Source organism: Triticum dicoccoides, chromosome 4A (genome assembly GCF_002162155.2).
Source record: "Triticum dicoccoides isolate Atlit2015 ecotype Zavitan chromosome 4A, WEW_v2.0, whole genome shotgun sequence".
In the NCBI taxonomy this organism is placed as follows: Eukaryota; Viridiplantae; Streptophyta; class Magnoliopsida; order Poales; family Poaceae; genus Triticum; species Triticum dicoccoides.
The window spans coordinates 347,662,330-347,676,452 of record NC_041386.1 but is presented as its reverse complement, the minus strand read 5'-3'; positions in this window follow the sequence as shown (position 1 = coordinate 347,676,452).

The following is a 14,123-nucleotide window of genomic DNA, read 5'->3' as shown; positions in this document are numbered from 1 at the left end:
CTTGGGCCCACGTGTCAGTGACTCAGGGATTTAGTTAGATGGTGATTAGCCTTAAGCTAATCATCTAACCCATGGTGCCCACCTGACGGGCCGGCGAGGTCAAAGGGTCAAACCCCACCGGTGTTTAGCCGCCGGCGAGGCCGAGCGCGGCGGAGGGGCTCGGGATCGCGTTTCCGGCAACCAAAAGAGCCGCTGAGACCACGGGCGAGGAGCCGGGGCCCGTCCGCGTCTTCTGGAGTAAGTGGGAGAGGCGGGGACGATCGGAGCTCGCCGGAATCAAGCTCGAGGCAGCGGCCGGAGCACAGCTTCGAGCGGGAACGGGCTACAGGGCACGGCAGGGGCTGCGGAAGGCGTCTACGGCCTCCTGGCATTGCGCTGAGCATGGTGGCAAGCTCGGGTGCTAGCTACGGTGGCCCTGGCCATGGCGGCGACATGGCCGGCGGCGAGGCGCTCGCGGTTGCAACGGGTAGCAGGGCTACGGCACGAAATTGAGCACGGGGAAGGAGGGGAAATGGAGGAGAGCTCACAACGGTCTCGATGGCGTCAAGTGCAAGCTCGGGGGAGGTCCAACGCGGGCGGAACGGCGACGGCGATCTCCGGCGGCGGGAGGTGAAGAAGACGGTGGTGACGGCTCCACGGGGCGTCCCCGGTTGCTTGGCTTGACGAAGACGGAGAAGGCGACGGGGCGGAGCTCTAGGACACAGCAGCGAGGCGAGGGGAGCACGGTGGACACGGCTATGGCGAGCGGTGGTGACGGCGGCACTCGGGCGTTCGCAGGAGAGAGTGAGAGAGAGAGAAGGGGAGGGAACGAGAGAGAATGGGAGAGGTGTGGGGCGGCGCACGGCATCGCCTGGACGCAGCTGGGATGAAGCAGGGAGGGAGGAGGTGGCCGGGCGCGTGCGTGCGCGCCGCGGGCACACGCCCTGTCCTCCTGGCGAGAGGTCAGGGATGACTGGCATCGCAAGCTGGCTGGGCCGGCCTGCTGGGCCGCACAGTGCCAGGCCACAGGTAAGGTCCGGGTAAGCGTTTTCCTTTTTGTTTTCTTTTCTATTTTCTGGCATTTGTTTCTGATTTAGTAAAATACTAAACCATTTTATTTCCTTATGCCAATTTAATTTCCATAACTAGCATAATTTTTGGACATATATTATATATATAACATATATATATCCAATGCAAATAATTATTGCATTAATTCCAAAAGGCCAAAATAAATATCTATGAGCTCCTAATAATATTTGTTTGAATTTTAACTCTGACAAATATTATCAGAGAGCAGCATGAACATTTTCTTGGACCTTTTTGGAGCAAATTTTATTTGAGTTATTTCCAGAAATAATTTCTGAGGGTTTCACAAATCCCCATTTCAAATTTAAATGGAAATTAAACATGATGCACAAAAGACTAGCTGGTCTAGGTCATACTAGAACTAGGGATGTGACAACTCGCCCCCACTCAAAAAAATCTCGTCCCGAGATTCAGGAGTCGGGAAAGAAAGTGGGGTACTCAAGTCGAAGACGATCTTCACGCTCCCAGGTAGCTTCTCTCTCGGAATGATGAGACCACTGAACCTTGAGAAACTTGATGTTATGACATCGGGTGACACGCTCTGTTTGATCAAGGATGCAAATAGGGTACTCTCGATATGTGAGGTTATCTTGGAGATCAAGCATTTCGTGGTGCACTCCGCGGATGGGATCCGAGAAGCAACGCCTGAGTTGAGAGACGTGGAATACATCATGAACTCAAGAAATATGTGGGGGTAGTTCCAACTGGTAGGCAACCTCTCCTCATTTAGCGAGAATGAGAAAGGGACCAATATAACGAGGAGCCAACTTGCCCTTGATACCGAAATGATGGGTACCCTTCAAAGGGGTAACCCGAAGGTAAGCTTTGTCGCCAACTTCATAAGCCACTTCCTTATGACTAAGGTCATACTGGCTCTTTTGACGAGATTGGGCTGTTTTCAAATTCTCACGAATGATGCGAACTTGCTCTTCTGCCTCCTGGATCATATCCGGTCCAAAGAATTTTCTTTCACCGGTTTCTGACCAGTTCAAAGGTGTTCGACATCTTCATCCATACAGAACCTCAAAAGGAGCTTTCTTGAGGCTAGATTGGTAGCTGTTGTTATAAGCAAACTCGGCGAAGGGAAGACACTTCTCCCAATCCATACCGAATGAGATAACACAAGCTCTAAGCATGTCTTCGAGAATTTGGTTGACCCTTTCCACCTAACCACTTGATTGAGGGTGGAAAGTGGTACTGAAGGAAAGATGGGTGCCCATGGCCGTTTAGAAACTATCCCAGAAATGAGAGGTGAAAAGACTACCACGGTCTAAATTGATCTCTAGTGGAACACCATGAAGTGACACTATTCGAGAAATATATAAGTCAGCGAGCTGACTAGCAGTGATACTCTCTCGAACAGGTAGGAAGTGAGCCACTTTGGAAAGACGATCAATAACTATGAGGATAGCATTATTCCCTTTCTTGGTCCTGGGAAAACCGGTGAAGAAGTCCATACCAACTTTATCCCATTTCCATTCAGGAATAGCTAAAGGCTGAAGGGTGCCAGAAGGCCTTTGATGCTCTGCCTTAACGCGATGACAAATGTCGCAGTTAGCAATAAACTGAGCAATTTCTCTCTTCATCCTAGTCCACCAGAACCTCTGGCGCAGGTCCTGATACATCTTAGTACTACCGGGATGAATCGTGAGAGGAGATTCATGGGCCTCCTTAAAGATTAGTTGCCGAAGATGCTGCTTGTTGGGGACCACCAGGCGATTTCCGAAGAAAACAACACCTCGGTCATCTATAGAGAAACTACCAGCAATGCCCTTGGCAATGTTTCTCTTGATCCGGGTAATCCCCATATCATGCTTCTGGGCTTCTATGATATGATCCACAAGAGTAGGTTTTGCCACCAAGGTAGAAAGGAATCCATGAGGAGCAATGTGAAGGTTGAGCTTACATAACTCCTCATGGAGAAGTGGTTGGCCCTGTTGCAACATGAGATTGTTGCAATCGGACTTACGACTTAGTACATCAGCCATGACATTTTTTCCTTGCCTGGGGTGTAGGTAATCCCTAAGTCATAATCTGAGATCAACTCCAACCAACGTATTTGCCTAAGGTTCAAATCTGGTTGGGTGAAGATATACTTGAGACTCTGGTGGTCGGTGTAAATCTCGCAACGTTTACCGAGAATGTAATGTTGCCATGTCTTAAGTGCATAGACTATGGCTGCAAGCTCTAGATCATGTGTAGAATAATTCTCCTCATGTGGATGCAACTGTCGAGATGCATAGGCAATCACATGACGATCATGCATAAGAATGCAACCTAGTCCCTGTCGTGAGGCGTCGCAGTAGATAACAAAGTCTTTAGTGAAATCCGGTGGCACAAGTATGGGAGCAGAAGTCAGGCGTCTTTTCAGTTCCTGAAAACTGTGCTCACAATGTGGAGACCACTCAAACTTTTTATCTTTCTTGAGAAGTTCCGTGAGAGGTTTGGCCACTTTGGAGAAGTTCTCAATGAAGCGGCGACAATAACTGGCTAGGCCAAGGAAACTCCTAACTTGCTTAACCGTTTCAGGCGGAGTCCAATCAAGAACGGCCTGAACTCTCTCGGGATTGACAGCAATGCCCTTACTAGAGATTACGTGGCCGAGATAGGTCACTTCTGGTAACCAAAATTCGCACTTGGAGAACTTGGCATAAAGGCGGTGCTCTCTGAGTTCTTCTAACACAAGTCTAAGATGTTCGGCATGCTCTTCCTCGTTCTTTGAGTAAATAAGGATATCATCGAGGTAAACCACGACGAACTTATCTAAGTACTCCATGAAGATCGAGTTCATCAAGCGGGAGAATGTAGCTGGAGCATTGGTTAGGCCGAAGGACATGACGGTGTACTCGTACTGGCCATAACGAGTGACAAAAGCCGTCTTAGGAATGTCCCCGTTTCTGATCTTGATTTGGTGGTAGCCTAACCTCAAATCCATCTTTGAAAAGATCGAGGATCCAGCAAGCTGATCATACAGATCATTGATCCTGGGGAGCGGATACTTGTTCTTTATCGTGACCAAATTAACGGGACGATAATCGACAACCATCCGGTCCGTACCATCCTTCTTCTTGACGAAGAGGATGGGGCAAGCCCAAGGAGAAGAACTAGGACAGATGAAACCCTTTTGCTGGGATTCATTGAGTTATTTCTTAAGCTCAGCTAGTTCTAAGGGTGCCATCTTGTAAGGTCTCCTAGAGATTGGGGCGGTTCCTGGGATAAGATCTATGACAAACTCTACATCTCTGTCAGGTGGAATACCTGGCAGTTCCTCAGGAAAGACATCTGGAAAGTCATGGACTACCGGGATATCTTCAAGGTCAGGAAGAGGGTTGGCATTAAGAGAATAGAGTTGGCGCTTTGCAACTCTAGTGGAGACAGTGACTATCTTGCCAGATGGGTGTGTAAGCTGAACGGACCTGGTGTAACAATCAATCTTGGCATAATGAGCTTTCCTCCAGTCCATACCCAAGATGATGTTAATATCTGTAGACTTGAGGGCTACAAGTGAGGCAAGGAATACAAGTCTGTCAACAAGTATTTCATTACCATGGCTTACACTAGAAGTTTGCCATTTGGATCCAGGGGTTTGAATGACTAGTGGAGAGGGCATATCACAAAATGACATGTTGTGCAAGTTAGCATAGCTTTCAGAAATGAAGGAGTGAGATGCTCAGTGACGAACAGAACCGATCCTGGATGACAATTGACAAGGAGTGTACCAAGAACGACATCCGGATCATCATGAGCGTCTTTAGCTGAGACGTGATGCACATGTCCACGTTCAGTGGAAGCTGACATGACACTGATCATCTTGCGTGATGGCTTACCACGGCCAACGGACTTCTCAGGCTGGGGTGGAGCATAGTTGGTTTGAGAGCAGTCACGTGCATAGTGTCCTGGCTCTCCGCATGTGAAGCAAATCCCTGAGGTAGGACGTGGACCCGCATTGACAAGCGGTCTACCGATAGGCCTGGTGGAGCATATGGTTGAGCTGGGTGAGGCGCCACAGAAGAGGGCCTTGGTGAATAACCGTGTGGAAGAGCGGAGTTCGGAACCCAAATCCGGCGCTTCTGAGAACTAGAACCGGAGGAAGAACCCAAATCACGGGTGTGCTTACGAGACTCCTCGTAAGTGAATTGAGTTGTCTCTGCATTAATGGCCTTGTTCACAAGAGCCTGGAATGCATTGCAATGATGCAAGTGGAGATCACGACGCAACTTGGGGTTGAGACCCTTCCGGAACCTAGCCTGCTTCTTGGCGTCTCTGGACACCTCTTTTGTAGCATAGCGGGCAAGGTTCTCAAACTCTCTACTGTAAGCATCAACAGCCATCTTATCCTGGGTGAAACTATAGAACTCTTCTCTCTTGCGGTCAATGAGAGCCAGAGGGATGTGATGCTCGCGAAAAGCCTCAGTGAAATCTCTCCAGGTGGGTATCTGGCCAGCTGGAAGCATAGCCTCATAGTTCTGCCACCAAATACTAGCAGGACCTTCCAGGTGATATGCAGCATAGGTGACCTTGTCACCTTCAGCTACGTTCGCAGAACGCAGCTTGATAGTGATACTACAGAGCCAGTCATCGGCATCGAGTGGCTCAAAGGAATGATGGAAGGTAGGTGGTTTCAGGCCAACGAAGTCATGGATGGACACAAACTCTTTGTGCTGATGGGAGGTGTTCTCCTCAATACGTGCTAGCAAGCGGTTAGAGTCACGCTTGTTCCTCTCCATCTCTAACATGAACTCTGCCAACGAGGGCTGGTCAGGAGGATCCTCATCCCAACCATCTCCGTGGTTCCGACTACGAGCAACAGAACTTCGGTTAACTGACGACATCCTGAAGAACCAACCGAGGAAACAAGGATGGATTCAGCATCATCATAAGGATGTAGAATATAATACAAGGAAAATACTATCTCTTGAACTCCTAGGACAATTCCGGCAGCATAATGGCAGTAAAATGCTCAAAATGAGACATTCTGCAAAAGACGGGGTAGCACCAAACTCAACATCATCACTCAAGGTTCTGAGACATTACTAAACAGACTACACTGGAAATACTCGAACTGGGATATGACTCAGATCAACCAATCCTTAGAGACTACGGAGTAGTAACACGTGATCCTGATAGACAGAAGAGGAATCCTAGTTCCTTAACCCCGTAGGAAAGATAGGATGACTCAGATCAGAAGGCATGAGGTATAAGGAGTAAAAAGAGCCTTACGTTCCCGTCCACAATCAAATCCCCTATATAGCTAATGAATTTATAGACTCAACTTCGACCAGGTTGGCTTGGTAATCCTACAGGCAGTCAGGCTCTAATACCAAAGCTGTCGGGACCCCGATTCTAAGTCACACCGATCTAGCATGTAACACCTCATATCACTTTGTGGCATCACGCACGGTATTCCCACGGGTGTCGCCTTACCATGGCCCGGGGCCTTTTGCGCCTTTTGGCTCACGTATATGATAGTGTCACTAGCATCCATATGACAGAGAACCCGGGCCGACATGACTAGTCGTGAACCCAAAGTGGCACTAACTTACGGGGATAGGCATACATGAATCAACATCGAGCATGTCGGTCAGCAGCGTGCGAATCCGGGCTGTAGCACTGGGCTAACAGGACTCCGGTGAACCGGGCTGTAGCGGGCTAGGAAGGACTCTGGATGTCACCGCGTGACATTTCCCCGAAGGGACAGACACGCACATACCGGCCAGTCTAAGTGTTCCGAAGCAGTAGTGTTGGGCTAGCAGGACTCCGGTAAACCGGGCTGTAGCGGACTACCATGGCTCGTTGGAAGCACTAGACTACATTTCCCCATAAGAGAGGCTACCAAGGATAGACAACTAGGTTGTCAGATCCCACACATAGCAATACATGTTACACATACGCATAACATGCAAGTATGTGATGTACAACATGGCATCACAACATAACGTGAACTCATATAGATAAAGGCCCAGAAGAGACACATATCATTAAATACAAATAGGGGTCACATGACCCGTCATTCAGAGCATACAAGCAACGAAAGCATTACATGTCTGAGTACAGAAAACTACAAAAGGAAAAAGGCTGAGAAGCCTGACTAACTACAAGTCCCTCCCATGGGTACATGATCGTAGCTGAGGTAACAAGCTACTCGTCGAAGTCCAAGCGGTACTACTAGTGAGACAGATGTCTCACCTGCAAAACATAAATAAAGCAAACGTGAGTACAAAAGTACTCAGCAAGACTTACATCAGATCCTATCATACATGCATTTGTATCAAGAAGGTAATGTGGGGTTTAGTTGCAGCAAGCTAGCTTTGACTCAGTGGCTATCCTGTTCTACGACAACGAGAAACTTCTTTGAGGTGAGGCAGCGCACACGAGTCCACTAATCACCACATCAATACACTACTATGGATTCATCCTTGTCTTCTTACGAGAAAGCCATCCATAGCACTCACACTTGTCTTGAGCATTTTAGAGTATCCATTTCAAGTTGTCTATGTACCACGTAAGCATCCAAGAAGTCCATAACCGCGGACACGGCTATTCGAATAGATCATGATAACCCTGCAGGGGTGTACTTCTTCACACACGCTCTCACCACTTATCACCATGTACACGTCATGTACCTTGGCAACCTTCAAGCGGAAGCCTGGCGAGGGTGTCAGCCACGACCTGACTAACCACACAAATCTCTCATCCCGGTTTATCGCCTATTCGGGTTCCATCCGCAAGGAGATCCGGACGGGGTGTCGCTCACGGCCCCAAACGATGTGAGCAGGGTTCCCAAGCCCACCATCCGGGTGCCACTTGGTACACCGTGCCACTGTGCCTAGTCTGTCCCAAGCCCACCTGGCCGGGTGCCACTTGGTAGACTACTAACACTACCTACAAACACCAGAAACTAGTTGCGACTCCTGGACAGAGATCAAGTTGGTTAATAAGTCGAGAGGGTCGAGTTACCGGAACCCAATGTGTGGTAGTATCGAGTCATTGGACAACATACATAGAACTCAGTGCTTAAGGACGGTTCTAGTGAGACAACCCACCATGTACTCCTACATGGCCTCTCACCGCTACCTTTACCAAATCGTGTTCACGCGCTTAACTCTCAACATCAGAACATAGCACTGTACTCCAATTCATTCCAATGAATCAGACCTGACATACTCTAAGCAATAGCAGGCAAAGCATGGTAGGAACACAACATGGCTCAATCAACTCCTACACATGCTAGTGGGTTTTAACTATTTACTGTGGCAATGACAGGTCATGCAGAGGAATGGGTTCAACTACCGCAGCATAAAGTAGCAGTTGAATTGTTGTTGTCCTAATGCAATAAATGAGAGCAGGAGCAAGAGAGTAGGATTGTATCGGAATGAACAAGGGGGGTTTGCTTGCTTGGTAGATCAACAGGGGGACACTGCTCCACTGACAGGTACTCTGGATCGGTCTCCGGAGCAGGACCTATCGAGAAGGAACGGTGTCGAAATCAAACACAAGCATTTGCAACAATATGATGCATGAACATGGCATGAGTATGTGATGTTTGTTTGAGTTAATGCATCTAGCATTCATTTGCATGAAGTCCATTTGAACCAAAGTTTCAAATGCAACTCCAAAATCAGCCTTTATAAATGCCATTCATGTGTTTCCTCATATACAGCATGTATAACTTGGTTTGTGATGCATGAAAATGGTACATATGGATAGATTGAATTTTTCTGATAATTTTTCATATATAAATTATTTCAATCTCAGCTACGGTTGAATTTCTATAAATTTTTGAAGTTTATATCATATATGGCAGTGCACATGACATACGAAGCGTCCCCGAGTCAGCATAGCCAAGGACTCTTTAAGACACAACGAGACCACTGTAAAACCGACCGTGAATAGGCGGACCACTAGACATCGAACCCCAATTTCGTATCATACATCTGTCGGAAAGATATCCTAAGAGCTACTTGAATCCCACTTATAAACTCCCGAAATTTTCCGGTTTTGCAATCAGGTGTTGGGGATACAGGGGAAGCATAATATCTCGCCCAAAACTAGCAAATCCTACATCCAGCTGTATCCATCCTTCAACACATAACCAAGAAACCTTAGAAAATCGTCTACCTCAACCTTCGAAAAGCATCTGTTATACGAGTTATGGCAATACTCCCGAACTCCCGCCCCAGTACTGGCTGGCATCGAGGTTATCTCACCAACAACTACATAAAAGAGATTTTCGATGTCGGCGAAACTAAACTCAGGTATTCTAGAACTGCAACGATAAAATTGTGACGACAACACCTCGGAGCTCAACTCCCTGGGACACTGCCACAACCCCTAAATGACAGGAGGCACCAAGAACAATGTTCTCGTCACAAATCGATCGGAACGATTCCAAGATACCCGCGTGATCCTAAAAAAATTTAGTGAAATTTGAGAAGAGAAGAGTCAAAACTCTACGTCAGGATGCCTTACCAGAGCGATGAAGGGACTGGGGAGTAAAAAGAATTCCTAAACTCTCCGATATATAATTCCTAAATGACTGAAAACATTTTTCTAGACTCAACAACGGCTGCTAACTCGATCAAGCAGTGGGGGCTCCTAAGGTCGGGGATGGCTCTGATACCAACTTGTAACGCCCTCGATGCGGCTATATCTCCCACGTGTCGAAGCACGACTTAGAGGCATAACCGCATTGAAAGCAATGTCGCAAGTAAGGTAATCTTCACACAACCCATGTAATACATAAGGGAAAGAGATACATAGTTGGCTTTCAATCGCCACTTCACACAATTACATGAATAAAGCATTACAACATCCAAATACAATCAAGGTCCGACTACGGAGCCAAAATAAAAGAAGAACCCCAAATGCGACAAGGTCCCCGATCGACCCCAACTGGGCTCCACTACTAATCGACTGAAACGAAACAACACAAAGGACAAGATCTTCATCGAGCTCCTCTTGAGCTTGGTTGCGTCATCTGCACGGTTCAACAGCACCTGCAAGCTGGTTTTGGAAGTATCTGTGAGTCACGGGGACTCAGCAATCTCACACCCTCGCGATCAAGACTATTTAAGCTTATAGGAAGGGTAAAAGGTATGAGGTGGAGTTGCAGCAAGCGACTAGCATATATGGTGGCTAACATACGCAAATGAGAGCGAGAAGAGAAGGCAAAGCACGATCGATAAAAGTATGATCAAGAAGTGATCCTAGCACAACCTACGTCAAGCATAACTCCAACACCGTGTTCACTTCCCGGACTCCGCCGGAAAGAGACCATCATGGTTACACACGCTGTTGATGTATTTTAATTAAGGTCAACTTCATGTTTTCTACAACCGGACATTAACAAATTCCCATCTGCCCATAACCGCGGGCACGGCTTTCGAAAGTTCAAAACCCTGCAGGGGTGTCCCAACTTAGCCCATGACAAGCTCTCACGGTCAACGAAGGATATACCTTCTCCCGAGACATTCCGATCAGACTCGGCATCCCGGTTCTACAAGACATTTCGACAAGTTAAAACAAATCCAGCAACACCGCCTGAATGTGCCGACAAATCCCGATAGGAGCTGCACATATCTCGTTCTCAGGGCACACTCAGATTGTCCAAACTTCTGGTAGGCCAGCCTAGAGTTGCCCCTGGTGGCCACCGGCGGCTGACAGTTTGGACCAACACTCAGAGGAGCACTGGCCCGGGGGGTTAAAATAATGATGACCCTTGAGTTTGCAGAACCCAAGGGAAATAAAAGGCTAGGTGGCGAATGGTAAAACCAATGTTGGGCATTGCTGGAAGAGTTTTATTCAAGGCGAACTGTCAAGGGGTTCCCATTATAGCCCAACCGCGTAAGGAACGCAAAATCCGGGAACATAACACCGATATGACGGAAACTAGGACGGCAAAAGTGGAATAAAACACCAGGCATAAGGCCGAGCCTTCCACCCTTTACCAAGTATATAGATGCATTAATTAAATAAGATATATTGTGATATCCCAACAAGTAAACATGTTCCAACAAGGAACGATCTCCATGTTCCAACAAGGAACAAACTTCAATCTTCACCTGCAACTAACAACGCTATAAGAGGGGCTGAGCAAAGCGGTAACATAGCCAAACAACGGTTTGCTAGGACAAGGTGGGTTAGAGGCTTGGTTCAACAATATAGGAGGCATGATAAGCAAGTGGTAGGTATCATAGCATAGGCATAGCAAAAGAGCGAGCAACTAGCAAGCAAAGATAGAAGTGATTTCGAGGGTATGGTCATCTTGCCTGAAATCCCACAAGGAAGAAGAATGAGTCCATGAAGAAGACAAACGGATGTAGACGAATGGGTCCTCACAAACGCGACGTTACCGGAACCAACCCGAAGAAGCAAACACTAGAAAGAAGCACACAACATAGTAAACAACCAACACATGAGCATAGTATGATATGCGAGATGCGGTATGCGATGCATATGCATGATTTGCAAGGGAATGAAAGAACCTGGCCTCAACTTGGAAATCCAAGAGTGCCACTGGAAAGGTGAGGTGATTTCGGTTGAAATCGATATAAAGATCACCGGAATCGGATGCACGGTTTGGAAAAGGCAAGCAAAACAAATATGGCACCGGTCTGCGATTAACAGCAAATAGCCATCTAAATGCATCAAGATAATTATGCTACAGCACTCAAACATGGCAACAAAATACATGGCAGGGATCCACTCATAATGCTTAACAAAAGATGAACACTGAGCTACGGCCAATTCATCCATTAACAGGTTCAAACAAGCATGGCAAAAGTGCAATTGATAAACAGGTTTCAGACTTAGTGAAATTAACACTAGTCTGGAATTTCAGATCAGGTAGCACACTTTGGAGCAAGAAATCTATATGCTACAGGAACTTAACATGGCAAAGCAAGGCATGGCATGGAGCTACTCAAAGAGATTAACAAAAGTCCCTTAGTGAACTTGAGCCAAAAGGGATCATAAAATACAATTGCAAGCATGTGAACATGGCAAAAACATAATCAGATTACAGACTTAGAGAAAAACTGGAGCATGCAAATCAGATATCAAGTAGGCATGTTTACGAGCTCGAAGCACTCACTACAGAGCAAGGCATGAAAATATAAGCATACACCCATCAAGAATACACATTATACAAGCTAGAAATGGCAATAACAACAACATAGCATGCACGGATCAACTACAACATCCTCGGCAAAATCGCTAACAAGTAGACAATCTACCCAGATTCACGAAATGGCAAAAGTAGAGCTCGATTGACTCAAGCTAGGGTGCTCCATAATTTCAACCAAAGACATGGATGGATAGAGCACTACAAGATTAACAAATCATCCTTACTGATCATCCTCAAAAGAGGCATGGATCACTAGGAAACAACATGAACATATGGCATAATGATAAGAACAGATCAAGGACTTAGTGGAATTGCTAAGTCCCTGAAATCAGCATTAACGAATGCACCACTTTGCAAGCTTGTGCTAGTCACCACACACATCACAAAAATACATGGATGGCACCTCTATAAAGATGGCAAAGCATATAACAAAACACATGTAGAGCTCAGGGGCATATCATGCACACATTAACCATGGCAAAAATGACAAATAGCTATTTGGTGCAGCAGATCTGACAATTAACTCAAATAGCACTCTTCCAACAGCATTTTGGGCATCAGGATGAACTCAAATGAAAATGATCCAATGATATGAAATAATGTGCTCTCTGAGACGAACATTTTGATATGCTACACACGCAAAACGGAGTTACGGGTGATGAGTTACGACATGATGAACATGGGCATATTAATCTGGAAATCTCGGGGACTTAGTGAAAATCGCCAAGTCTGGAACTGGGCGTAAGATAATAAGTCGCGCACGGGGCAGGGAATAGTGGTGGCTCACCCATGGGCTTCGGCCCACGAGTGGGGGGGAGAGGCAGGACGAGGCTGGGCCGGTGGAGATGGGCCTGGACGAGGTCGGGCCCAGGGGCGACGCTCCCCTCGTCGTCTCCTTCCTCCCGACTGCACGAGGCAGGAGGCCATGGCGGTCAACGGCGGCCGGGGAAGGTCTCCGGCGAGGCGGGCATGGCAGGGATCAGCGGGAATGGACGGATCCAGAGGAAAGGGTGCCGGATCCGTCCTTGGAGAAGCTCCAAACGGCGTCGGGAGCGGATCGGGGCGGCGGCGCGCTTCCTGTCGAAGTACAGAGAGAGAGATGAGGAGAGATCGAGAGAGAGAGAAAAGCCAGAGACAGGGCAACGGGGAGGCGCGAGCTCACCGGGATGGTGGCGCTCCGGCACGGTGCTCGTCGACGGTGTCGAGGCAGCAGGGTTCGAGAGGCAGCGCGGTGGAGGCGCTGGTGAGGTCGGGCGGCGGAGCGCGGGCCCGGCGCGGCCTGATTCGTCCCTGGGGCGGACCGGATCTGGGCCCTGGGCGGCGGCGGCGAAGTGGGGCTCTGCATGGTGACGTGGCGGGATGTGATTGGCTGAGGAGGGCGGCGCGGACATGTCCGGCGCGGGGATATTTGTCCGGCGACGCGAGAGGGAGCAGGGCTAGGGTTTGCACCGCGATTTTCGGAGGGGATCACATATTTATAGGTAGAGGGAGTTAGGAGAGTCCAAATGAGGTGCAGTTTGCGGCCACGTGATCGTGATCGAACGCTCTAGATGATAGAAGGGGTTTAGGTGGGTTTTGGGCCAAATTGGAAGGGTGTTGGGCTGCAACACACATGAGGCCTTCTCGGACTCTCGGTTAACCGTTGGAGTATCAAACGAAGTCCAAATGGCACGAAACTTGACAGGCGGTCTACCGGTAGTAAACCAAGGCCGCTTGGCAAGTCTCGGTCCAATCCGGAAATGTTTAATCCCCACACACGAAAGAAAGGTAGAAATGACCACCGGAGGAGATAGGAGCGCCGGAATGCAAAACGGACAACGGGGAAAATGCTCGGATGCATGAGACGAACACGTATGCAAATGAAATGCACATGATGACATGATAAGCAATGCATGACACGCAAGCAATGACATGGCAACAATAGCGAATA